Below are 26,038 nucleotides of genomic sequence, written 5' to 3' on the forward strand. Positions count from 1 at the left end.
ACCATACTCACTTTAGAATCCTTGTCAAAGTACAGGAAACGCCTGATCTGCAGACACCCAGCTTAGAAATGATCCAGCCATCCACACACCTGCCTTCTGGGGGCTTTTTACCCTCAACTGATCAACTGTGGGGAAATGGTGGGGGGGGAGGGCAAACTTCAAGAGGCTGTTTAGAAGTGAGTGTGGTGGGGAGCAGGGGGGAAAGTGGGAGGGAAGATACACTGCAGAGGAAAAGACATTCATTCATTAACCCACTGCGATGAGGCAGAAAAATTGCCACCGGAAAGTTAGTGAAATTCACAAATCCCTTTTTAGTCCTTGTGTTTGAAGCACTGGACTAAGTGCTGGGAATACAGATCCAAGGTCTGCCAGTAACTCTAAGAGAAGACTGGGCATGAAGCATGGTACAAGAGAAGCACAAGACAAGTTAGAACACCGAGTCTGGAAGGTTTATTTCTGGCTGAGGCAACCAGGTAAGGCTTTGTGTCCAGTGATGGGGCTGTGATGATGAGCTGGACTCAGTAAAAGTTCTAGTTTCGGAAGTCAGGCTAGTGCGTTATTACTCTCTTGGTTCCGATCTTAGGCCCAAAAGGTTTTTGTGGGGTGTTCTAGGAATCAAATCACTTTTACAAAATAAGGTAAAATACATGAAGCAATGGACATAGTGTATAACAAATTCTACTAGTATGTCCTAAGCCCTTCTGGAGAGCAAGTTTATGTTATCATTAATTTTTACAGCTATTGTACAAAATAGATATTATAATATATTACAGTGGAGGAAATCGAAGTTCAGCAAGACGAAGTCACTCACCTTCACTAGTAAGTGGGAAATTAATGCAGTTAACTTCCAGCAAGCAAAGTGGCGAACAAATGAATAATGTTCAAATTATAACATACGTAGATAAGCCAACCTTGCTGGTTATTTAGGGAGGTACAGTGTGTAGAATCTTCCACCAGAAAAATATTACTATTTTGAAAAGGTGAGCTTTTCATGTGCTTGATCCCTTTTTAAAGCTTTTGTATGTAATGCAAACCTTTGCAAAATACATTTTCTTTTCTACAAGACAATGTCACTTTTATTTTGGCTAAGCATTACTTCTCTCTATTCAATAGGGAGCAGCTGTCTCAAAGACAGGATTTACCTTAATTTAAAAATAAAAAGAAGGAAAAGCCTATATGTAAATGTGAAAATTGATTTTGCCTGAATGAGAACTAATGGTTCTAGGGAAAAGTAAGTGATTATGACCTTTTTTTGTTTTGGCCTGTCAACTCCGGCCAGTGTCACCAGAGTCCTCAGTGTATTAACTGTTCAGACGTTTGATTCCGAAAGGAGAGTCTTCTTTAAGGCTGACCCATTGCTTTGGCGATGCTGCTTTAAATTTGGGTCTCTAAGAAATCAGTAGGAGCAACTTTCTTTGAGCCTTCAAAGTTAAGCCAAATGCTTGGTCCTCAGCGGGAAAGTGACTTTAATTAATTCTGGAGGACCTTTCCATTGAAAAGCAAAACACTGCCGGAGGCTTTGTAGAAAGGTTAGGTTGTACCTTTTCCCTCTTGCTGTTGAGAGGCAGATATTAGTGTTTCTCACACAAGTCTCCCCCTCCTGTGTTCTTGTGGATGAGTGCGCTTTTTCATAAAGGAAAAACAAAATAAAACAAACAAGCCAGCAGAAACCCCTGTTTGTAGCCAATTAACTTCTGGATTCTAACAAGAACTAAACCGGAGTACAGACTCTTCCATCACAATAAAATATGACTAAAGACCTCATCAATACTCATTTAGCAAATGCTTTGTACTGGACCATCTTTTTCTAATACTTAGGAATTCCATTATTTCTTATTTCAGTGAACATGTTAGAAAAAAAAATTAAGTGAAACGGGATTAGGTTTGCCATTTGTCATTTACTCAGAGTAGAATTCCGGTCTGACATGCAGGCACTCATACCAGGGGCTTAATGCTTTTAGTAATTATAAGGATCATGTAGAGTATGTTGATTGGTGGGGAAAAAATCTTTATTAACTGCTCAGAAATAGTTAATTCTTCATTAGTCAGAGCACTGCACTAGAGGCTGCTGCCTGTGAACCATGGATTAGAGTTTATGATAGTAATAACCTCCCTGAAAAAACATTTGTTACTATACTTAATGACCAGATTTTAGTGCATTAACCTTCCTTGGGAGGTCAACTAACAAAATGGATGTTAACTGCTTGTAACAACCAATTCCTCTGAAATTAATATTTAGATGCCTTTGGTGTCAAAAAACCTTCCTTCCATATCAGGGCATTAAAAACACTTCTAAATTATTAATAGCAGGCAGAATTCAATGCCTGAAAGATTTCCATTCCATTGCTCTTTATCCTCAGCCTCTTCCCATTTTCTCGAACAGAGTTCTCTTCTGCAGGAACAAGGAAGGCATTCAGGGAAATTAGGTCTCAAAAATGCATGTGGGTCAACAATGCACTGCAGTTTTGAAAAGGTCACTCTTGAAGTTCAACAGAAATAAACATAATAGGAGTGTGAACGGCGGCGCTGAGAGCACACTGGGAACCTGACAGGGACAAACTCCCCACCAGCCTGGCCACACAGCCACAGCCCTAGACACCAGCACCTGTCAGGAACTCCTTAACGACATTTCTGCCTCCTTTCCGCAACCGGCCCCCGGCTGGTCTCTCCAGCCCCTCCCCCTCCCTTCACATTGGAAACAAACCACACTTATGTCAAAACGACTTCTGAACTAGTTCCTTCCTGAGCAATCCCAGCATATAAAGCATAGTCTGAAAACCTGCTCCATTCCCTGGAGAAACTTTATGGTTTGGTAACTGCAGCTCAGCGTGCGCTGCTCCTTGGCCGAGGTAGCCTTGAGTCCTTGCCAAACAATGAAGCAGTGCTATTATTAGCCTTCCCATTCAATGGTGACAAAACAGTCCATGTTTCTATTTTCAGACTGTTCTCTTCGGGTGCAATAGATATGCAGACACCTAAGCCTGGGGCTAGCACCGGACCACAGTTAAAGCAGCCATCTATTGCCAAAACATGCAGAGTGGCACCAATGTGAAAATTCACGGTGATATTTTTAGGCGGACCTAAAACACAGATACGTAGCCAAGCCCTGCCTGCCAAAACCTCTGCTGGTATAGCATACATGAGATGTCAACCTCGAAGCTGCAGGGTTTAATAATTTCCTCAAATTGCAACGATGTAGTAATGTCTGTGACTCAGTTATTTAAATTAGACCATGTGCAGGCACCAAATGATAGACCGATATTGCACAGAGTTGTGGCTTGGATGATAAGGGTGACAATGTAAAATGCATGTGTGAAAGGGCAGCTTCCTCGTGGCATGATCAGTTACAAGCCCACCAGAGACGTTTCTAGAGGAGCCGGTCAACTTCTGGGCATTCGTGATTGTTACTGTCTGATGAATACTTCTGTAACATTGGAAATTTCATGTAGACACAGGTCCATTAAAATTTTTGGTCTGTTTCCATTTGTAAGTAGGATTTGCTGTCTGACCATTCAACTGGGGCAAATTCTGCATAATAATGATTTTAATTTAATGGTCAGATTCTTCATTGCTTTGGACTTGCTAATTGAAAGGTCACTATGCCATTACATATATATTATTTCTCTTTCCTATTGTAGCTGCCTTTCTCCTTGTTTATATTGTCTTAAGCAAGAAGCATTTGCAAGCAAGAAATACGCAATTCCTTCTTTTATACTGCTAACAGGTTTTGTAGATTTAATTGTCAAAATTTCAGATAATGGTATCTCTTAAGATTTGGCATTTTATTTTTGCATTGAAAAATAAAAATAAGACAATTAGACAAAATTCATAAATTAAAGGGAAAATGTGTGATGATGCCTTGGTTTCTCACATCTTTTTTTGCTAGAAATTATTTTTAACAAAGGTATTAGGAAAAAGAGCTCATCCCAATTATAAAACTGAAATATGAACTGTTGACATTTCCCCTAGCCCCATCGTCCCTATTTTCTACAGAAATATCAATTACAGGCTGCTGGGAGCCAGCTTTGAGACACAATGTTTTCAGTGGTAGGAATGATTAAAATACAGTTATTGCCTTGGTCTGCTTTATCTCTAAAGTGATAAGATTTCTGAAAGCTATTTAACTGTCATGTGAATCATTAACTTCATTATGTTTACAGAGAATATGTTATCTCCCCTGCTTCTTGGGAACATGGATCCTTCATCAGTGACCTGGAATGGTTGCTGAGTGTGATGCAGGTTGCTGAGAGTGATGCAGGTAATGTACCTGTGCAATTTATTAGTGGTGGGTGAGGTTTTAAATCAGGATGTTGATTGTAGTGTCGTTCATTTAATGAACTTCTATGCACTGCTTCCTGAAAACCTTTTTATGGTTTCTGTTGGCTCCATATGGCATTCTGATGAGCTTACACTTCTCCTTAAGTGCTTCTATATCAGAAAACAAGAGCAAAGCTGAAACAAAGTGAGTCATCTGGTTTTGTCTTTGCTTTCACTGCATGAGATAATGTGGAGGTGTTAATTACAAGACTTCACTGAGTCTTGACTAATAACAGTGTGCAAACAAATGTATGTCAGGCTCAGCCACAGAAAAGCTTCTACTAATAAGGTAAAACTAGCAATTAGAGCTGACAATGAAGTAATACTTTCCGTTGAATATTCATTAATGAAGTTCTTGTTTGGGAGAAGGGAGGCTTCTGATTGTCCAGATGGAAACCTAGAAGAGGAACCCTGGTCATTCCTTTTAAGTGAATGAAACACCATTTGGTGAGCCGGCATACTGGATTAATTCCCTTTTGTACTAATGCACTGACCCCTTGCTTCAAAGGCAGAGCCTTGATGGCCACTAAGATTCCTCAATCTGTGACCTTGGAGTAATAGGAACAAATTGAATTCCCAGAAAGAGAAGAATGATAGTGACCATAGAACATCACTCAGTGTGCTGGAAACACTACATGTTTTATCTGAATTCTTCACTATGGCTCCCAGGGTTTCAAGAAGGAGTATTGTTAGCTCACTTAACCTAAGCCACGTCGCTGAGTCTTGTGTTTCCCTCCCCCTGCCCTTCCCATTCTCTTTCTGTTCCCTTTCCTTCCCTTCTCTCTTCTCTATTTTTTCAGAAAGCAGTTTGACATGCATGGTATAATATGAAATATATTTGGTCTTTGTCCCTGTTCTTGCCATAGATCTCCTAAAGCCCCTGGAATTTCCTGAGTGGTAGGAATATGTTTTGTTATTCATAATAAGCCCCTTTGATAGCTCCTAAATTTGTGCTAATGATTACTTAGGTGGGACCCGTAGATGGCCTCAGGATAGGGCCAGTCACCCGAAAGACCAGGTGATGATTAGAAGACTAGGGATTTGCAACTTTCAGCCCAACCCACCAACCTCTGGGAAGAGGAGAGAGCTGCTAGAGATCAAGCTCTATGAAACTCCAGAAGCTTTGGTGAGCTGCAGGGTTGCTGGACACGTGGTGGTGCGGGGCAGTGGTGCGCCCAGAGAGGCATGGGAGCGCCACGCTCCTTCCCCCTGCCTTGCCCTGTGCATGTCTATGTCTGGCTGTTCATCTGTATCCTTTTTTTTTTTTTTTTTTTTTTTTTTCACAATATTACCGGGGTACAGATATTTTGGTTACATGAATTGCTTTTGCACAGTTTAAATCAAAGTTATAAGTGTGTCCATTACACTGTTAGGTGTGAACTTACTCATCTCCTCTTCCCCTCTCCCACCTGCTTGATTAGCGTTGAATTTTACTACCATATGTGCACGAGTGTCAGTCAGTTAGTTCCAATTTAGTCACGAGTACATGTGCATTTTGTTTTTCCATTCTTGCAATACTTCACGAAACAGGATGGTCCCCAGTTCCATCCAGGTTATTACAAAAGGCATTAGTTCACTATTTTTTTTATGGCTGAATAATACTCCATGGTATACATGTACCACATTTATTATATCCTTTATAATAAACTGGCACATGCAAATATGTGTTTCCCTGAGTTCTGTGAGCCATCCCGGCAAATTAATGGAACCCAAGGAAGGGACTGTGGTTGCAGTCAGTTGGTCAGAAGTACCCGTGGCCTGGATTTGCGACAGTCGGCGACTGAAGGAGGGGGAAGTCTTGAGCGACTGAGCCCTTACCCTGTGGGATCCAGGTGGTGTCAGAATTGAATTCAATTGAATTATATCCAGGACACCCGGGTGGTGTCTGCCGGAGAACTGCTTGGTGTGGAGAAAGCCCCACGTCTGGTCTCAGAGGTGTTCTGTGTTGAGTGTGAAAGGAGAATAGGGAAAAAACGGTTTGTTTTTTCCCCTTTTACAATCTGCTGCTTTGAGCACGTGAGAGCCTCTGCTTTCAGACTGAAGAGAAGCCTCCCAGCAAGGGGAACATTGAGCATGTGAGGCTCTTTTGTACGTGATGTTATAATTTCTGAAACACCGTTACAATTTATAGAGCAATGTATGCCTTTTTAGCATGTCTTAGTAAAGATATGCAAATGAGGGACTCTACTGATAAAAGCGGTTCATTTAGGTGACCTTTAACAGTTACGTATGTATGGAGAGAAATACAGAGAGGATGTTGTTTTTGGATTGGGAGAATACAAAATCTTCCATCAATAAATCCTCAAGATGTCAAATTTTAGAATGGATCAGGACTTGCATAAAATAAAACAATTTTCTGTTTGACTTTTTTGACAACCAAAATCCTAATTTGGTCAAAGTGGATCTGTGCCCAGATTAAGAAGCCACAGTCACAGACTCTTTGCAGGTGGCCACATAACACATATCTGGCCAACGATTCATAAAAGGAAGTTACTTGAGGCTACTTAAAATAGGGTAGGAGCAGCTAGAGGCACACAGTTTGCTCTCGTGTGTCCTCCTTTAGTAGCTGGAGTGAACTAACCGTTTGGTGGTGGAGCCATGAGAGAAAGGTGACCAGAATCATAGAGCCAGCAGTGTGGTCCTCTGGAGCACTCTTTGTGGGACCCCCACCCCCACCCCAACACTCGCACACAAACACACACACACACACACACACACACACACACATTGTTCAAGCCACTGATTTTCAGGTCTCCATTTTATACAGCCAAATGTAATAGAATATGCTATCAGAACTGATAGGGGACATTGGGGGAGGGGTGCTTCAAGTAATAGAACACAAAATGTCTAATTTGCCTAAAGGCACGGGCGGGATAGCGCAGGCAGGTATGGTAGGCAAGTTAAAGACAGGTGATCTGCATTAAATGGGACAAACATTTTTGCAGACCCCAGGAAAGCAGTCCACTGACTTTCAGATGCAGAATGTTGGCATTTGCTGGAACTTCCTGGTGCTTTTAGTAAAGCCCTAAGAAAGAGATGAACTTATTCAAGAAATACACAGTATACAAACAGATATGGAAGAAAACATAGCGCTGCTAAGAGAGGTGCTTTTGCCCAAGACATGCAATCTAAGTTGTTTGAGAATTCCAAAACTTGCAGCTGTTTATTCGCTGGGATACAAGTTTGACTGCTGTAATAGAAACCCAAAGTACCATGTATAGGAAAGTAGAAGCTTAGTTTTCTCTTTAGTAATAGTCTAGGTGTAAGCAGGAGAAGCTTGGTATTTGGCTCCATGTCGCCTTTCTATCTTACTACTTTTCAGTCACCAAAGTATTGTCGTCTTCTCAGGGATCCAGGATGGCTCAAGCCCAGGGAGGGGTGAGAAGGAGGGAGGGGAGAGGGCAGCCTTTCACCTTATCTGGAAGCTGCACACATTATTTCTGCGTGTATCTCTTTAGATGGAATTTTGTTATATGGCCATCACTAACTATAAGGTCTTTAATTTGGGCTGCTGTATTCTCAGCTAAAAATCATGGATTCTATTACTGTGGAAGGTGGGAAAAACTGATACTATTTTGAAAAGCCCACTGCTCCTCTATCCCGCATGGAAACCATTGTAAGTTTAGGACCATACCTTGTTTTCCCTTTCTGTTCTCCTAAAAATCCAGACTTAATAAGCTCTATATACTGTTGTTCCCTTTGGCTTCACACTGGAAAAAAAGATTGTAATGTAACTTTAATAAGGTGATGATGCATTGTATTTGTATTTTGTGTTTCCATTAGGGAAAAGGGGATGGCATTGAAATGGTCTTTGGCAGTTCCAATCAGAAGAAACAAGAAAACCTAAAATACCTTTTGAAGAAATCTAGGATGGTGGGAATGTCTCAAGGTTTAGTTCTAATTAGCATCTAAAATTCTTTTCCTGGAGATTTTATTGGACAGACTGAGCTCAGACCAGGCACCCCAAGACATTTCCTTCTGTCTTGGATGAGGTGCGTTGCTCATTCTGTACTCAGTGAATGAACACTACATTTGCCAAACAGCCCAACGCATTACATAAATATAATTCACAGCTAATTGTTAAAAAACAATTTACTGTGATTTGGTTAGATTTTAATTATATTCTTTGACTTATAAAAACATACTCTTAAATAGTGGAAAAATCTTTTTAAAATCTCTATTTTGAGAAAAAAACAGGCAATATCCAATTTTTAAAATCACATGTACAAATCAGTTGACTCAAACATTATTAGGTGAACAAATATATTTCTACAAGATTGTCCACTGAGGCAATATTTACAATTCCAAAAAAATTGCAAGCCACTTAAATATCAACAAAGGAATGGTTAAATATGTTGTATTTAAAAAAATACCATGTAACCCTCAAGAGGAGATATGTCTACATGAAAGGATCTCCAAGATATAACTTTAAATTTTAAGAAATTATAAAACAGTATGTATAGTTCAAGTTTATTTGTGTAAAACAGAACAAAACTGGAGGCATACAGATGTAGTTGCATGGAATTATATGTATACAATGCATGGAAGTTTCCAGAAGGATATATGGATGGTCCTTGATTTACGGTGGTTCAACTTCAGATGTTTCAGCCTTATGACGTGTGAAAACAACACAGAGGTAGGATGCTGTCTCCCGTTGCTGGGCAGCAGCAGCAAGGTGAGATTCCGAGGGTAAACAACTCATGCTGTACAGTGTGCTGTGTTGCCAGGTGATTTTGCCCAGCTGCAGCTAATGGAAGTGGTCTGAGCATGTTTAAGGTAGACTAGGCTAAGCTATAATGCACAGTAGCTTAGGTGTATTAAATGTATTTTGACTTAACGATATTTTCAGTTTATGATGGGGTTATTAGAATGTAACCTCATCGTAAGTAGAGGAGCATCTACACAAGAAGCTATTAATAATGTTTACAACTAGAGAGTGGGATTGCTTGTACTGGCATGAAGAATGAAGGACTCTTACCTTTTATGGTGTAACCTTCTATACTCATTGGACATTTAATTTTAAATTTGCACTAGTTTTAAACAGAAAGAAGTAACTAAAATTCATAGAAATAATTTTGTTCCAATACATATTGTCTTTAAATATTGTTATGTATGGAATATGTAGTATAAGGGATTATTGAAGGAATGACTAAGTTGAATTCTGCTTCCTTTTGCTTTTTACTAAGAGTCTACTATAAGACAAACACTGTATTTGCATATGTGCTTAGATAACATATAACTTGATACTGATTTGTTTAATTTATACTCTTGCCCTGGAAGTGAAGCCATTGCAAAGGAGTGCCATAAGATCTCTTAGTGATGCATTTACTATCTCACAAATGATTTCCCTTTTTTCTAAGTTTTGCTTGCAGAAAAGGTTTTAAACTTAGTGAAGTTCATCCTACTCAGCAGTTTTGGAACACATTGCAGAAAAAGAAGCGCTCTTTGTCTCAAACCAAGTCTAATGCTATCCCTTAGGATGCAGAACCTGCCAGAGAAGACATCATCAGGGATTCCCGACCATATCTGCAAGCTGAAGAGCAGATTAAGGGACCTGCGGTTCATTTTGATAACCCAGAAATTTATTTTTTGAATTTTCTCATTTTATCAAAGGAAAAGTGCTCAATCAACTGGATTTGAAATTTGAAATGAGTATGTGGTAACTCTAAGAAAGACTTTAGTCCTCTTACAGAAGCATGGATTTGAATTTGACAGGCTAAAATCAAGTTTAGCCTATATATGCTTCAGAGCTTCGCAGAACACAACAGAGATGTGTTTATTTCAGGAGAGGTTACACTTAACATTATGGTAAAAAACCAACCGCTGAGGGTCTACCATGTCCTAGGCCCACTGCAGGAAGGGGAGAAGACATAAAACCTGCTGTCTGACATTTTATAACATAGCTGGGGGAAACAGGACTTTTGCTACAGAAATCATTCATAATGAAAAAGTTTTATGTCAATATAATACCACATTATTCAATTTTGTCCTTCAAAAATTGAGAGCTAGACCCCTCCCTCCATGCTAATGTGATAAAATGATTTTTAAAATCTAATTTGCAAACAGAAGAGCAAGAATTGCTGCATAATAATGGCACTTACTATTGATGAACAACTCACCATGAGTTCCTTACTTTGCAGACATCATCTCTGAACTTCATGGGCATTATTATTTTCATGTTGCAGAGGAAGAAACTGAGGCTGTGCAAAGTTAGAGACTGAGTCAGGAATCAAGCCCAGACCCGAAGCACAAGTCTTTTGAACCTCTGAGCTGTAAGGCTTTGTAATCCTAATGAAGAGAAATGGAAATGGGGAGGGGGTGGAGAAAATCTTTAAATTCTTCTTTTTCCTTCTGCAACATTTTAAAAAGGGAGTGAGGACAAAAGAAGAATACGTATTCTATATGCACATTTCTTTGCAGTCCTCTGACGAAGTACCTCAAAAGCTAAGCTCCCATCAATCCTGAAGAGATAGGATCGGCAGAGCATAGTGGCACAAAGAATGGTTTAAAAGGAACAGCAGTGACCAAAGAACTTTTTATGCAGAGAAGCCCCAAATTTGGGGTAAAGCCCTCCTGTTCATTTTATTTCACAGAAAGTAGGGAGCTGCCTGTCAAGGTAATGCATTACTACACTATTTGGAAAAACTACAGTTCTAATTAGATGAGCAAATAAATGTTCATTTCAATTTATTAATATAGCTGTAGGCCTTGTTACAATTTATCTCTGGGTTCTGAGACCAATCCATCTCGAGCAGGGAATCATTGTGGTGCAGGAACGAGTTTTAATAATGGATACAGGCGGTGAATTATTCAGGCAGAAGGGAGCAAGCCTTGATGCCTTCACTCACTTCTTTAATTAACTGTGAGATGCTGAGTCTGGGCTGTCTCGAGGCTTTCTAAGTTTATCTCCATCAGAACGGTGAATTTTTCCTGGGCCATTGGATATGTTATGTTCAGGCCCAAGCTTATCTGAGAAAACGTAACACCAGCTATCACATTCTCGTTTTGTCTCCTTATATTCTGAATTCTGTGTCTGCTTAAGTATTATTGTTATGCAACTTCCTGAGCGATGGACATTTTTCTTGATAAAATCAACCCCTTTGCTCTTCTGCACCTCTGGATAAGACTTCAACACAGGAAAATCCAAAATGTTTCAGTCCTTATTTAAGTTTGGGAGCTAATCAATAAACAAAAACAAAATCCAGCTCTGGTCACTTCAGACCACTTAGCTTGATTTAAAGCCATTTATTTTAGTGGCTTAGAAATAAATGAACTGCTAGAAAAGATTTTTTAGTGTTTCCACTTGACGTAGCATCAAACAAACAAAACTAAAACTCTTACCAAATGCAGGTTCCATTATTTGTGCGGAACAGGGGATGTTATTTATGGAGACTTGCAATATGCCCAAGTGGTTCCTGTAAATAAAAGCCTCTCAGGGCTCGGCACGAAACAGATGACAGAACGTGGCTGTGGCCGCTGAATTTTCTCCTTTGCCTGACAGATCTTCTGAGTGAGAAGTACATCTGGCGCGGAGACTTTGTCCCAGTGTAAATCAGTGGTTTTGCTGTGCACACATTAATAACATGCTTAGATAATTGATTACCCTTATCTGGACGATCTATTTTACTATTCCCTGTTACCATGAAAGTTAAAAAAGAAAGTGCATATAAACTGTTGTACAGCAATTTATGGTATGACAAGAGAGCTCCTCTTTCAATTTTGTCACATCAGAAAGTAAGAATCTGGGGGAGGTCTGAGCTTACCACTTCTTGGTAGAAACGGAATCACTTTTTCTATAAATCAAAAGTCATGTTAAAAGCTCTGTGAAGTAAACAATGATGTATATGAATTAGCAGCACAACCGTAGTCGATACAAATCAAAGTGGCTTTATGAAGGTATTGATGTTTTCAGCTCTTCCTAAGGTTGAATACATTTAAGCGTTTATCCCCCCAGGGTATTGTTCATCCAAATGAATCTATTCACTTTGAAACCAGACTGTGGTTGCAGCTAGAGACAAAACTGCACACACTGACCCACATATGGTTCTTCCCCAAACTGAGTGACCCCGGCTGTGGCCAGAGTGCTCACAGTCAACTGAAATTACATGAATGGCACGCAGGACAAGACACTGGGATTACAAAGAGGCTACATTTCTATTTGGTTTTCTCATGTATTAATTTTGCAAAGTTTGGAATCTCTTGGAGTACAATGTAAGTGTGTTTTTCTGAGAATTTGGCCGAGTGGCACTCGTTTGGATGCAATAACCTGTTTATCTGTATCATGATTTACCTTAAACTATTCTTTTGAGTTACCAATTCTGTATCTTCACGTTGCATTAATACATCCTGTTGCTGGATATTGGCTAATTCAGTAGGTGCCACAGGCATATCTTACTTGTCTGAAAGGAAAGTTAATTTTATACTAAGATGCCATATTTTTAAAAGCAGACAGTGCAGGCATCCTGTTAGGATTTACTAGATTAGCTAAAGCATGCAGATTGTCATTAGATGACTGCAGAGGAAAATACAGCATGCATATTTCCACAAAATATCTGACATTCTTCTACATATCCAAAGTAAGATGCTTACCTTTACTATTTTGGCCTCTATGTTGTTCAGAGAAGGGTTCTTTGCACATTAGATACAATCGGAATTCATCTTCCTTTTCTTCTTAGTATATTAGAGCATCTAACTATGTCTGCAAAAGAAACAGCCTCAAATGATTTGGCCAAAGCCACTTACATAGAGATCTGCACTTATTAGAAAGAACACTGAGAAATGAAACACAAACTGATAAGTGGGTGTAAGCCATTCATCTTTTGAAGCCCATAAAAAGCGAGAATTGTAAATTAAAATGTCTACAATAGGTTCAACACCTCTCTCTCGGCCCCTCCCCTCCCTTTGTCGTGGTGTAGCATTCAAGTGTGGGAATGTTTCCCTTAAACATGTGTAAATCACACATTTAGTCATGCTGTAGCCGGAGCACTGCACCAGGAGGACCGGGGGGGAGGGAGGCAAAGGATATTAAATACTGGTCCAGCAGTTTGTTAATGAAACATTTACACAAGCAGTTTATATGGTTGTAATAAAAAAGGGGGGCCTCTTTCATCGCACCCTTTCATTACTTAGCACAGTCTTTAAGAGGATTAATGTGGAGGGGGGAATAAAGAATGTGCTTATCAGTTGAGTCTCAGCATTGGTGATGCTGAGTTCTTAATAGATTGCCTCTGGATTTAGGATTACTGCGGTGCAAATTCTTGCGGGCTTTCAATAGAATAGAAAGCAGTTTGTTTTCCCCCCTTCAAGGAGAAGGGCTATTGACTTGGTGATGAAATGACCTGAGACTGGGAGTTCATTCAAACCACTCCCTCCTGCTTCTGTCACTTCAAACAGAGAGATTTCCGTATTTATTTGGGCTACTGGTAGCCAGTGCATCAAAATGTGCACTAATTCCACCACTCCTATGATTAACTACTGTGATTACAGCTAAAAATGCAAGTTTCACAGCAACCACCCGACTTTCATGAGGTTCCTATTAAGGATCTGGTTGATCAAAAGGACACAGCAGAGAAGACACATCTACTTTTTAGAAGCTGTGCATTCTCTGCACCTCATTTCTGGAAAGGTTTCCTAACAGCTCAGATAAACTACATATTTTGGAGGACACTGAAGTGAATAAGTGGCCCTTTTATTTTTCTGGGGAGTTAGAGGCAGCTTTTGTTGGCAGTCTTGTGAAAGAGTACAGTACTGACGGATCATGCTGCTTGAGGTCCCGTGACTGCATACTATTTTTAGCCCAAGGAAGATGTTAGTTGTAACAGTGTACAATGGGCTAATCAGCCGTAATAGAACTCACACTGTTTTTCACTTCACATTGCACTTATTATGTGCCTTGAATGTAAACAGCTCTTTGCTCCTGACAAAGATGGCAGTTTGCCATGGTGGGATTCAGCCCTCTCTAAAGCTCAGCAAACATTGAATAGAAACAAGCCTGAGGACTCTGAAAAAGCAATTGTTTGAATTTATGTCACTTACAGCCTTAGACAAAATTATTTTTTGTTACTTCCGTCCTTTCCTTACTACCTCCCTCAAATTAGCAAGCATTCACATGTGCCAGTTATCTGTGTATGAAAAATTATTTCTATGATTTCTCCACCCACAGTTTAAGATCCAATAAATCACATTTTATATAAAGTCTTGTGAATGATGACATCCCTGTACATTTTATACCCATTGTGAAATATGTGGAACTTAATGTAATAATATAAAGCTTGATCATGTAAATAGATTGAAGTCACTTTAAAGCATGATAAAAGATATTCTATTTAAAATTACACTCAACACCAAAAAGAAGTTTATTGTTTCATACCATATGTATGTACCATTAGCAGATCCAATAGTTTGCTCTCAAAACAGATTTAGAGCAATTTACTAGAAAGCAAATTGTTGTTGGCTGGGCTTCCTGCATCGTTATCCTGTGATTTTCCAGCCACGGTGGCTTATTTAAAAGTTTTCTGAATTTTTAGCACAATCATACATGCACATGATAAAACCAATTGAATAGCATAAGACGGTTTTTAAAGAAAAACACTCCCTCCATACTCGGGCCCATTTGTAGCAGCGACTTTCAATCTTTTTTTATTTTTAAGTTCTTGTGGGGATTATGTCCTAAACTCTAAGTCATAGGCTTGTAACAGTATTTCTTGATTGATTCATTCATTGATTCAACAAATATTTATTGAGTGCCTACTGTTTGCCCCACACCACTGGAAGACTGAGATATAACAGTAAACAAAACACACACATCACTGCCCTCCGAAGCTTCCCTTCCACTGGGGTGGTGATGAGGAGAGGTAGACCCTAAACATCAGTCAGTAATTTGTGTAGTATATTGAAAAGGGAAAATTGGTATAGAATAAAAAAAAATGGGGACGGTGCACAAAGGGAGTACTGAGGGCGGGGAGGTGGTTTGCAGTTTAAAATACAGTAGTTAGGGGTGGCCTAACTGAGAACGCGGTATTTGAGCGAAGACACGAAGGAGGCAAACAGTAGCCCATGAGAATGTCTCAAAAGAGAGTAGGCGGACTAGGGGCAGGAGTACAAAGGCCCCACGCAGGGCGCTGGCTGGTTTGAGGAGGCTGGTGGCTGGGGCGCAGGGAGCCAGGGAGGTGCAGGGGGAGGGCAGGCGGACCAGCCTCGAGGCCCTTTCTGGATTTTATTCAGCATGAGATGGCAGTGGTGGGAAGGATTTGAGCAGAGAAGTAAGTAAATCATATTTAAGCTTTGGCTTTAGTGAGGAAAGGATGTCTAGGGCAAGAATGGAAGAAGGAAATTATTTTGGAGTCTGCGGTGATCCACGGGGGCGAGGAGGAAACGCAGAACCGGCCAGTGGCTGGAGCGGGCAAGCAGTGAGCAGGGTGATGCCACCATGGCTTCCTGGCGGACTGATCGTTACAGAATATGAGAGAAAGAAAGATTTCGCTTGAGCCACTGTAAAGATGGGGTGACCCTTGACAAAGGTAAGACAGACTGCAGGCTGAGTAGGATGTGGAAGGAAGATGCAGCTATGGATGTGCTGAGTTTCAGGTGCCTTTTAGACACCAAAGTGGTACTGACAGACAAGTGGGTCTAAAAAGGCTGGAGTTCTGGGGAGAGGCACGCACCCCAGATTTACATTTTTGGTCGTTAAATGTACATGGTATTTAAGGTCATAGGATGGATAAACTCATTAAGGGAAGGAAGCTAAAAGGAGAAGTCCAAGGACTTAGCCTGGGACACCCCCACATTACAAGACTGCAGAAGTAAGGAGAAACCTGCAAACGGATCTGAAAAGAAGTGAGGTAGGAGAATACTGGAATACAGAAAGGAAGAAAAATAGGCCAATAAATATCTATCGGTCTCACATGATTTACAGCAATGGGAAGGAATTATGAAGATCATGGAGACCCTGCAGCAAAGCAAAAGATAGCACTAAAAATTCCTATAAAATATACGAATGAGAAGCATTTCCTTTAGAGTTTAGAATCAGTATTCTAAAAGTGCCTAGAATAAAAGAAAATAAACATAAAATAGCATTGCTGTATACCAGCAGTAATCACTTTTTAAATATTATGAAACACAATGTCAACAGAAACTTCACATGCCAATGAATAGCTTTAACAGAAAATATGATAGACGTGTATGTGTACTTACATACTATTCTGAGAGGTATAAAAATTTAAAAGATTTAATGCAGATACATATCTGTTCATGGACAAGAAGACTGGGTATTAAAAGTGTTGATTTTTTTTCTCTTGAATGTGTGAGTTTCTTATAGTTCAAAACAGAATTCTGACAGGCAAATTTTGGGTACATTAATGATCATAGCAGCACTATTTGTAACAGCCAACAACTAGAAACAATACAAATGTCCATAAATGAGTAAATAAATTGTATACATTGAATGGAATAATATACAGCAATGAGAATTATTGAACTACAACTATAGTGACAATGTGGATTAATTTCACAAATATAGTAGTGAACAAAAGAAGCCAGACACTAAAGAGTATATACCTTATTATTCCATTTTTGTGAAGTTCCAAAACAGATACAAATGATCCAAGATGCCTGGAAGGGGTGCAAGGGAGTCTTTTGTTCTGGTAATGTTTCATTTCTTGATTTGGGTGCTGGTTGTGTGTCCATTTTGTGAAAATTTACAGAAATTACATTGATGATGGGTGTATTTTTCTATATGAATGCTTTACTTTGATAAAAATTTAATTTAAAAATAATAATAGCTTTTTAAAAAAGTGGACATACTGATTTAACTATTCACCTGCAAACACAATAAAAAATTAGCTTGGAGATTATTCAAAAAGAAAAGTTATGAAAACTGGCTCTATCATACATATAGCAAATGTATAAAAAAGCAGGAGTGCGTGAAATACTCTGGCAATAGCTGAGGATCAATGGACAGAATATAACATTATAGAGATGAAAAGATAATTCAGTGGGGGAAAGGAATGAATGGTCAATAAGTGATGCTGCATTTTCAAACCTCCCATGTAGCTGGTACATCCACGTGACCAAATTTTAGCTAATGGGATGTCAGCAAAATTGATAGATGCTACTTCCAAGTCTTGCTCCCTAATGGATTGGTCTTGTGTTCTTTCTCGTCCCACACCCCTATTTTTTTGGTATGGAGAAAGCGAGATGTAGAACAATTGCATGAGACCCAGAGAGGGGAGCCACTTGTCAAGGACGGCAGAACCACCGTGCCAGGTCTTCACTGTTAACTGTGGGAGAAATAATAAACTTTTAGCTTGTTTCACTTTGTAGCAAGTAAGCAAACAAGCAAAAATTTAAAGCTCCAAGTGGTGGTGGTTCTTTTGGGGAATGTATTAATTATCTGTTGCTGTATAACCAATTACTCCAAAATGTAGTAGCTGAAAACTACGAGCATGTATCATTATCTCACAGGTTTTTTGAATCAGGAATTTGGGGAGCAGTTTAACTGGGTACCTTTCACTCAAGATTGTCGTCAGGGATTGCTGTCATCTTCCAGACTCAACTGGGGCCGAAGGACCCGCTTCCAGGCTCAGGCACGTGGTTGCTGGCAGGCTTCGGTTCCTTGCAGGCTCCTGGCTTGAGAGTCCCCATTCCTCTGCGCTGTTGGATCCCCGGCCGGGTTCCTTGCCGCACCACGTGGTTACGTCCCCAGTGCTGTTAGCAGTATGGCTGCTTGCTGTCTTCCGTGCCAGTGACCCAAGAGAAAGGAGAAACAGAGCGCCCAAGATGGAATCCGCAGTTACAGCAGTGCCCCCGCCATCCGTGGTTTTGCTTTCTGTGGCTTCAGTTACCCGTGATCCGAAAATATGAAATGGAAAATTCCAGAAATAAACAATTTGTAAGTTTTAAATTGTGCACTGTTCTGAGTTGGATAATGAAATCTCATGCCCTCCTGCTCTGTCCTGTCAGGGGTGTGAATCTTCCCTGTGTCCAGTGGGTCCATGCTGTAGACTGTTGCAGTATCACAGTGCTTGCATTCAAGTAACCCTTATTTTACGTACTAATGGCCCCAAAGTGCCACAATAGTGATGCTGGCATATTGTTATAATTGTCCTTTATTTTTTCTTTTTCTTTTTTTTTAAGAGACAGGGATTCTTTCTGTCACCCCATCTGGACTTCAGCTCACTGCAGCCTCAAACTCCTGGGCTCAAGCAATCCTCCTTCTTCAGCCTTCCAATTGACTGGTACTACAGGTATGTGCCACCGCGCTGGGCTAATTTTACATTTTTATGTAGAGACAGGGTCTCGATATGTTGCCCAGGCTAATCTCTAACTCCTGGCCTCAAGGGATCCTCTCACCTTGGCTTTCCAAAGTGCTGGATTACAGGCGTGAGCCACCGTGCCCAACCTGTCATTTTTAAACAACAGAAATCTATTGCTTCCAGTTTTGGAGGCTGAGAAGTCCAAGATCAATGTGCTGGAAGATTTGGTGTCTGGCGAGGGCCCCTTCCTCACAGATGGTGCCTTCTGTGTGTGCACATGGTGGAAGGGGCAGACAGGCTCCCCTGGCCCCTTTGATAAGGGCACTAATCTCGTTCACCAGGGTGGAGCCCGTACGAGCTAATCACCTCCCAAAGTCCTCAGTTCTTAACGCCATCACTTTGAGGGCTAAGTTTGAATTTGGGGAGGGACACAAACACTCAGACCATAGCAGGGAGCTGGAGAGTGTTGACTGCCTCACTGAGAAGGAGATATTTGAATAAAGATCTGAGGAGGTAGGAAGCAAACCCTATGGATATGGTGGAAAATCTGTTCCAGAAAGAGGGCACAGATGGGCAGAGCGATCGTTATACCTGATACAGTCAAGGAACAGTGAAGAGCTCAGTAGGGAATGAGCAAGGAGGAGAGGCAGAGTAGGCACTGGTAAAACCAGTGAGGTCACACGGGGTCAGATAGTGTGCGAGCTTGTAGTTATTGACAAATATTTTGGCTGTACTCTGAGTGAGAGGAGGACCCATTGGAGGAATTTGAGCAGACAAAATGATGTGTTGAAATGCACTGGGAGAGCAATAACAATGCCGATGCAATAATCCCACCAAAAGATAAGGGGCACTGCTTTGGGAAACAGTCTGGCAGTTCCTCAAAAGGTTAAGCATAGAGTTATATGAAGCCAGCCAATTACACTCCTAAATATATACCCAAGAGAAACGAAAATGTATGTCCAGATGAAACACAAATATTAGTAGCATCATTATTCATAAAAGCCAAAAGGTGGAGACAACCCAAACATGCATTAACTGATGAATGGATACACAAAGTATGGTACGCCGATGTGAGGGAATATTATTTAGTCATAACAATGAATGAAGTATGGTTACATGCTACATCATGGATATACCTTGAAAACATGCCACATAAAACAGGCCAGTCACAAAAGGCCGCATAATGTATGATTCTATTTATATAGACAGTCCAGAATAGGCAACTCCATAGACACAGAAAGTAGATTATTGGTTGTCAGGAGCTAGGGGGAGGGAGGAAGGGAGAGTAACTGCTAATTCTCCTCCGGGTGATGAAAGTGTTTTGAAATTAACTGTGGAGATGGTTGCACAACTCTATGGATATACTTGAAACCATTGAGTTGCACACTAAATGTATGAATTGTGTATGTCAATTATATCTCATGAAAGCTGTTAGTAAAAATAAAAAGATAATGAGGCTTGGCACAGGGAGGTTGGAGTGGAGGTGGTGAGAAGTAGTCAGAGGTTGGAATACTTTGAAGGTAAAACTAATAAAACTCTCTGAAAACTAGTTGAGGGTATGAGAAAAGCAAGGAGTCAAGGATAATGCCACGTATTTTTTGACCTGAGTGACTCATGGGGTGGAGACTTGACACTGAGTGGGTAAGGAAGGATGCTGCAGGAGCAGGTTTAGGGGAGAAAGTCTGGAGCTCTGTCTTGAACATGTTAAGCTTGAGCTGCCCAGTTGATGTTCAGTCTGCGATGGGAGAGATGAGCCTGGTGTTCAGGAAAGAACTGGATTGGAGTTTTACATTTGGGAATGATCGGCATAGGAATGGTATTCAACTGGTTAAGTTATCAATGACCTTGAAGCCAAATCATCGTACTTGATTTCACAATAACATTGGACACTATTGACCACTGTCTTCATCTAGAACTGTCCCTTCTCTTACTTGTAGTAGAGAAATCTTACTGTTTTCCTCTTTCCTTTCTGGCCTCTCCCAGTCAGCATCATTTGCAGGTCCACCCTCTTCCACCTAATCCTCAATTCAGAGTTCTTCAAGGTTTCTTCCTAAAGCTTTTCACTCATCTTACTCTATGTTCTCTCTCTAAGAGCTTATCCACACCCACAATTTCTGGTTACCCACTTGACATAAAGACTCACAAGTGATCTTCAGATCCTTCAGATAAACACTATTGGAGACACCAGAAGCGTCTCAAATTCAGCCTGTACAACATGGAACCCGTGATCTCTTCTTCCACTGCTCCCCCAAACCTGCTCCTCTTCCAGCGTTCTTTACTTCAGTGAATAAGTTATTTATTTACATAAACGCTGAACCAGAAGCCCTTCTTGGTATCTCTTTCCCCAGGATATCTAACCCGTCACCAAATTCTGAAGATTTTATCTCCTAAAATATCCTCTGAAAGTCTCTACTTTTATTTTTACTGTTGAGTGATACAAATACATTTCTACTGCATCATTTTTTATACAACAATCCATATTCAAAATCAGCATTTCTACTATTCTTGTGCTTTGGAGGTTGACTGAACACAGAGTGCTGTGGATTAAAAAAGGGGAGGGGATGTGTTCCCTGTACATATCGAGGATTTACCCACCAAGACGCTCTCTACAACTTTTTCATTTTGTCTTGTCTCTTTTAAATCCAAATTATCCTACCAGTTATTGCCATACTAATTCTCTTAACATGTAGTTCAGTTCATTTCCCAGCTCAAAAATCTTCAAAAACTGCATTTTACCTAAGAAATTAAAAGCAAACTCTGACACTTAGTACTATAGGTTCGTTATAACAAATTCCAGACTTTCGTCTCCATGTTATAGTGTTGTGGGTTGAATAGTGTCCCCTGGAAACATGTGGTCTTCCAGGAACCTTGAAATATGACCTGATTTGGAAACAGGGTCTTTGCAGATGTAATCAAGTTAAGATTAGGCTATCAGGGCGGGTCCTAATCCAATGTGACTGATGTCCTTATAAGAAGAGGGAATTTTGGAAACACACACAGGGAGGACAGTGGGTGGCGACAGCGGCAGGGGTTATAATGAAGCGGCTGCAAGCCAAGGAATGCCAAGGATTGATGGCCTCCACTAGAGGATAAGAAAAAGCAAGGAAAGATTCTCCGCTACAAGTTTCAGAGGCAGCATGGCTCTGCCAACACCTTGATTTTGTACCCTTCAGAACTGCAAGACAATAAATTTCTGTCAAGGTTGTGCAAGTGACACCATTATTTGATTTAGAACATTTTTCTTACTCCTAAGGTAAAGCCCAAACCTGTTAGAAGTAGTTCCCCAACCTCTCTTCCGCCAGCCCTTGGCAACCATGAATCCCCTTTCTCTGTGCATCTGCCTATTCTGGACCGCACTCTTTGTTTGCTTGTTTCCGTGCCTTTTTTCTCATGTCCTCTCTCTGCCAGCCCCATTTGCATTTTATAACTATTTATGCCACTTAATCCCCTGCTAAATTGGTTCTGCCTGAGGGCAGAGAATGTGTCTTAGGTGTGTCCCTATTCCTAATACAGGACCTGGTGGTATACATTGAGCATTCATAACATGCTCTCTGGGTGAAAATATGAATCAATGAATGCCCATTTTTAAGGTCATTCTCTTTGTAGCATCTGTGTTCTCTACTCTGGTTTAAAACTATGTTTTTAACTCACGTGGTTCTCCTGGAATTGGATTGGTTTTTAATACATAAAATAGAAATGGTGTGATGGTTAATGTTAGGTATCAATTTGACAGGATTAAGGAATAGGTAAGGCATTATTTCTGGGTGTGTCTGTGAGGGTGTTTCCAGAGAGGACTGGCAGGTCAGTCAGTGGACTGCATGGGGAAGATCCATGCTCAATGTGAGTGGGCACCAGCCAATCAGCTGGGGGTCCAGATGGAACAAAAAGACAGAGAAAGGTGAATTCTTGTTTCTCTTTCTCCTGGAGCTGGGACACTATTCTTCTGTTCTTGAACATCAGAACTCCAGGCTCTCTTGCCTTTGGACTCCAGGACTTACACCAGAGGCCCCCCAGGTTCTTAGGCCTTTGGCCTTGGACTGAGAGTTACACCTTCAGTTTCCCTGGTTCTGAGGCCTTTGGACTTGGACTGAGCCATGTCAGTGGTGTCTGAGGGACTCCAGCTTGCAGACAGCCTGTTGTGGGACTTCTCAGCCTCCATAATCTCATAGGCCAATTCCTCTGATAAATCCCCTCTCATATATTTATCTATCTACATATGCATATTCTATTAATTCAGTTTTTCTGGACACAGTAGTATGTGCAACAGTATTTGGTGGACAAAATTTATTAAAGAAATTATTCTACCTAGCATGGAGCAAGACTTTCTACTGGGCAAAACAATCATGATAAAGAAATAGATGTAAGTGAAAAGTTGATTTTTTTAATGCCACCTTCACTGTTTACTTTAAAGATGTAGCAGTCTGAATGAGGCTGTCCAAGAACAGAAATGATGTGAAATACAGGAGATCAGCACATGCACTGTGGGTCTAAACATAGAAGACAAATGATGCTGCTTGAAATTTTGACTCGAAAAGCAAGTAAATCATGAATCATCCCAATGTATGAGCTTGTAATCGGAACAATGGAAAACTGATACGTGAATAGTTGTCATTCACTCTGTTCTTGGCAAAACATTGACCAATTCATGGCTATGCATGTTAAATGGTGTAACATGAACACAATTCATGTTATCTGGAAGAGTGGACATTTCTGTTTACAATTTACTTAATTTTTTTGTTGTTGTTTTTACCGTATACTTAGAAAAAAAGAGATACTCTAAATTTGCCAAAGCTAGGAAAGTACATTGTGCTTCTCTGGAGAAAGCCATTTTGTTAACAGTGATAGGACTAAGTACACGTAGTATCACATAGTGCTTTAAGATGTACAAAATACAGTTTCATCTTTTATAAAAAATTTAAAACATCCTTGTGAGTTAAATATCATCATTGTCACACATTTACAAATGCGGAATTCTGTTTGCCGTGGATGTGGCAGGGAGCCAGCATGTAAACCCATTTCTTCCCCTGCAGAGCTCCACCTCTATGTTCACAGTTCAAACGCCAAGCGGAGCACAATTAAGTACAGCTGCTTGATTGCGATGATGTGATAACAAATACTAGTAGTAAATCTATTTATTTATTTGTCCCTGTTAGAATGTAAGATTTACAAGGACAGATATTTCCCTTTGTTCACTGCTGTTCCCCAGTGCCTAGGATAGAGCCTGGCTCTTAATGGGCCCTCTGTGAAGACTTTTTATAAATCAGAGTGATACATTACATTTTTAAATATATTTCTCAAATATTATTTTGTTAATTGTCATGGCAATTTCCAAGTTTTCTGACTGAAATGCAAATATTTTTATTACTCCACATTATATAAAAATAAGAGTTAAAGGACTGCTGAAAAAAATCAGTTCTGAGATATTAAGAATAGGATATATGGGTTAAGACCAATCCCATAATAGGACGCCAGTAGACCTTGCCTTATGGGTGGGAAGTACTGACTTGAACAGGCTGGCCTCTCTACGGATGGAAGGTGTTGAAAGGCATGTCGAGATATTCACCACTGAGGAACATACATATCTGCCAAGATTAACAAACAAATCTACATCAAAATTCTGGAATATACGGGAAGTTTGGTTTCCCTCCATAAGGAAAGACAATAATATCCCCTATTAGAGATATTAAAATGTCTTTCTTTACTATTATCCTGGGTTTTACACTTAATATGGAGAAAAAAATAAAAAAGTATTTTAATTGCTTTCAGAAATTAGCAAGCACCTTGCTTTGGTGCGGGGAGGTGGCAGGGCCGGGCGCGGCAGAGGCTGTTAATGTTCTTGGGAGGAGGAGGTGCCCACTGGGTGGGATACGATTTCTGCTGTCGAAACAAGCTTGAAAACTGCTTGTATTTCAAGTACATGCCAAACTTTGTTTACTATAGTAGGGTCTTATTTATTGATATTTTTTACTCTCCATCCTGAAGCAACGTCCCTTCAAAGGCAACTGGAGTGTTTTTAATGCGGAGGCTGCTTATCTGGCCCCTCGGTAAGGAGAGCCGAGCTGATGTCTACTCGCGGGCAGGTGCCCGGTCCCCACCACAGCCCGCTGGAGTAACCCCTAGTTTACCCAGAACGCTAATAGCCTCAGCTGTCTGGTTTCTCAGCCGTAATTCTGCACTGTTACGGTTTGAATGTTTGTCCCTTCCAAACCTCCTGCTGAAATTTAATTGTCATTGTAAGGGTATGAAGGGCAGGAGCTTTGAGAGGAGCTTAGGCCGTGGGGGCTGCACCGTCAGGGGTGGGATTGGCGCTCTTACACAAGGGCGGGTTCAGACCCCTCCTGCTCTCTCTCTCTGCTCGTCCTCCCTGTGACGATGAGCAAGAAGGCAGATGTCAGCGCCTCCATCTTGGACTTCCTGGACTTGGGAACTGTGCGCTGCTGCACTTCCGTTCTGTGTAAATGATCCCTTCTCAGGTGTTCTGTTCTAGCAGCACAGCGTGAAGTAAGCGGTGCCGGGGAGGAAGGCAGGCACCAGGGAGGTGAGGGGAGCTGTCAGAAGTACGGGCTAATGGCAGCAAAACGTGACAGGGAGAGACGGGTTAGGACAACAGAGCTCCTCCTCACCAGCCTTGCTCAGACTGTATACAGCAGGCCCCAGTGCAGTGACCGACTCCAAGGCTCACTGACTTCCTAAGCCTCAGCTGACTTACACAACTTGAATATTTTAAATATATTTAAAATACCCTTATGAGTTAAATATCCCACATTTACAAAAGAGAGATTAAATTGTGTTTACTATCAGTATTTAAGAAAAGAGGGACCCATGTGGTACAATTTTAAAGAAAGATTTGAAAAATCTTGGTAGATTAAAGAAAAAAGTCTACGTTACCTGGAAAAGTCCGACTATATGGAACAGTGAATCCCTAAGTGACATCCAATAAAGGAGGTATTACTTTTCTTACATGGAACCATATGTTAATTAGAGAAAGAAATATTTGTCAAAAATCAATAAAATGTCCACAGATAGTTTTATTTCACAAAGCATAGCTGATAGTATGTGTTACTGTCCTTTTTCTTTCAAAATGTAAATTATTTTGAATAAATACATTTAAAACTAGTGTATTGAAACTAAGCCTATTCTTTATGTTCATAATTCTGTAAATAAATATATTATTTTAAAAATGAGTTCCTACCAGAAAAACTAATGGCATTATCAACTATTTTGCAAAGGAGTGTGTGTGTATGTGTGTGTGTGTGTGTGTGTGTGTATACATAAAATTGTGCATTAAAACTAAACAGTGCTCAGGCTTTTCAGTTACCTATTTTTTTTTTTTTGAGACAGAGTCTCGCTCTGTTGCTTGGGCTAGAGTGCAGAGGCATCATCATAGCTCACTGCAACCTCAAATGCCTGGGCTCAAGTGACCTTCCTGCTTCAGCCTCCTGAGTAGCTGGGACTACAGGCATGCGCCA

General features: G+C 40.5%; 1 long non-coding RNA gene across 2 annotated transcripts in view; it reads left to right on the forward strand.

The window, feature by feature from the left end:
* Window positions 1-242: 242 nt before the first annotated feature.
* Window positions 243-26,038, forward strand: part of LOC123648023 — a 39,861-nt gene continuing 14,065 nt past the window's right edge. Inside the window, exons 1-5 of one of the 2 annotated variants that reach the window (XR_006738456.1) lie at window positions 243-473; window positions 4,161-4,258; window positions 17,779-18,205; window positions 18,451-18,560; window positions 22,981-23,062. This is a non-coding gene — a long non-coding RNA (uncharacterized LOC123648023). Of the gene's footprint in view, window positions 474-4,160; window positions 4,259-17,778; window positions 18,206-18,450; window positions 18,561-22,980; window positions 23,063-26,038 lie in introns of those variants that run through there. The other variant, XR_006738457.1, reaches the window with a different exon arrangement.

The sequence above is a fragment of the Lemur catta genome, chromosome 12, assembly GCF_020740605.2.
Source record: "Lemur catta isolate mLemCat1 chromosome 12, mLemCat1.pri, whole genome shotgun sequence".
Lineage (NCBI taxonomy): Eukaryota > Metazoa > Chordata > Mammalia > Primates > Lemuridae > Lemur > Lemur catta.